At 34.4% G+C, this 2,383-nt stretch overlaps 1 long non-coding RNA gene across 1 annotated transcript; it reads right to left on the bottom strand.

The window, feature by feature from the left end:
• Window positions 1–651: 651 nt before the first annotated feature.
• LOC136814316 (uncharacterized) lies at window positions 652–1,583 on the bottom strand. The gene is made up of 2 exons (XR_010847620.1): window positions 1,216–1,583; window positions 652–885 (listed from the first exon to the last, which is right to left on the bottom strand). It is a non-coding gene; the product is annotated as an uncharacterized lncRNA (long non-coding RNA).
• Window positions 1,584–2,383: the final 800 nt, after the last annotated feature.

Genomic DNA, 2,383 nt, shown 5'->3' with positions numbered 1-2,383 from the left:
TTTTCTAAAGCAGACTTCAGCTGTTCAGAATCTACCCTACTGCTAGATTGAAATAGTGAGCTGCTCTTTGTCAGCAATAAGCTTTTGTTCCTTTCGTGCATTTTCCTCTCTTGCAGATTTAAGATTTTCAGCCCGAATCTCGTGAATTTCGTTTTTGCGCTTAAAAAGTTAATCCTTTGCCTGTTTTTAGAGTCCAGCAGTTTTAATTACTTCAGCTAATTTTGAAGGGCTTAATTTGCCCTCCATTCTTTTGCGCCATTTGTTTTACACATAACCCCTCATACCCAGACGGCAAAAAAACGTTTTTCACGACGTTTGGAAAACGTTTTTTTCAGGTTGTATTTGTCGCACTTTACAACGTTTTTTCACAACGTTTATAGATTACGTTTTTGCAAGACGTTTAAAAAACGTTGTTTCTACGTTTTCTTCTAGCCACTTGAAAGACGTGTTTTTGAAACAAATTATGGACGTCTCTAGGACGTTTCCGAGACGTCTTAATTTTATTAATTTTGGTATGGTACGTTTTACGTTTCTGAGAGGACTTAAAAACGTCTTTAAAAGTTATTTTAGATTAGTTTTAACGTCTCTAAGACGTTCTTTGCCAAAATAATTCCTATTCAATGCACTATTATGAGAAAGACCGTACACACATTTGAATTTTCTTTGAATGCTCTTTTCTATATAATTTTCTGGGTATGAAAATCTACAATCAGTATAAATTAAACGCAATGAAATCAAAAATTTGATGTTCTTTCTCTTCCGTCCTTCCTTTCTGGCATCTTTGTGATAATGATTCCAAACTTTTCCAGTATGATTGCTATTCGAAGTGTTAAAAAACGATATCTTGATTGCGATTTCTTTGGTCTCCTTCACATATTTGCGATCCTGAAAAAATAAAAGACTAATAGTAAATTTGATGTTTAAAGATTTTTTAGCTGCGGTTGAGACGTTGAAAACTACGTTCTTATTCCACGGAAAAAAGAATACTCCAGAAGGATAAAGAAAAAACTTCTTAAATTTCATGGCCAAACTTCATGTTTCACAAAAGTATTCTACCAAGGACTTTGCTAAATTATTGTCGTTGAGACATGGGTGTTTCCAAGTCAAATTTCAGTAGTTTGAAGTACCAAGCTCAGTCAGTGATGCAGGGGTATTAACAAGAAATTAGCATAGTTTTGGAAAGATATTATTAAAGTTTTGTTACATTTCACCTACCTTTACTAGCATATTTTCGGTACTTTCTGCTGGCGACCACACAAAGTCAGCTGAGGATAGTCGCAATAAGGAAACCAATAATAAACTCCAGTTTGAATCTGAGGGAAAAGAAGTTAAAATAAAAAGTTTTAACATAAAGTTTACTGAAGATTATGTAATTTTTCCAGGGTTTGCTCTCAAAAATAAATATCATCAGAAATTGAAACCTGAAATAAGCTACACCGATAAAGCCTCTAAGAATTAACTTAAATATCAAAAGCATTTTCAGTTTAATGTAAACTACTTACATTATCTAGTTGATTTTTGTAACAGAACCAGCTTCTTCCAGTCTTCGTGCATGAAACATCCAACTTTTACAGAACCTTTACTTTGTTTGATTTTTATTTTGAACTACAAGTGATTTCGAATTCGAACCTTTGAACGTTCGAACGTTCGAAAGCTGTCCAGAAAAGAAGCCATTCCATTGTTAATTCGGCGGACGATGGGGGCGGCGAGTGGGCCGGGGAGCGGGTGCGTGGTTTGTAATTTGGAAAGGGCGTGACAGAGATAATTTCACAAGTTTCTATTCTACGGGTCGGCTATCTTACGAGGTATTCAAACAGGGAGTGGGCGTTTTATTAAAATATATTTAACACTTAGAGAGAAGTCAATAAAGTAAAATAGAAAAAGATATATAGAATATCTCTCCTATATCTCAGAGCAGAGGTAGGTAAAGTCTCAGAAATTTTCTTGGGATAAAAGCTGAGAGTCGATGAGGTTATATTTATATATTTCAAATATAAATCTTGGGCACTACACTTTCGTCTCAAAAAAACGTTTTATAGACGTTTAAAAAACGTTGATCAAAATCACGTTTAAATCAAGTTTAGAAAAAACGCTTATTAAACGTTGTTAGCAAAACCTTTGAAAAACGTTTGGATTAAAACGTTTCAACAACGTTTTATAAACGTTATGAAATAACGCGTTTTCTCTACAACGTTGAAAAAACGTTTTTAAAACGTTTTGTGGCAACGCGTTTCTTCACAACGTAATTTAAACCTAAAAAAAACGTTTTGAAAACGTTGTGTACCGGCTGGGTAATCTAAATTGAGGGCTTCAGGCTTGCTCTTAATACGTAAAGAAGCAGCTAAATGCCGAGAAAACGCAAGTCGTCATTTTCCCCGAATTT

Source organism: Clytia hemisphaerica, unplaced genomic scaffold (assembly GCF_902728285.1).
Source record: "Clytia hemisphaerica strain Z4C2 unplaced genomic scaffold, Clytia hemisphaerica genome assembly, whole genome shotgun sequence".
Taxonomy (NCBI): Eukaryota; Metazoa; Cnidaria; class Hydrozoa; order Leptothecata; family Clytiidae; genus Clytia; species Clytia hemisphaerica.
This window is presented reverse-complemented; position numbering and strand designations above follow the sequence as displayed.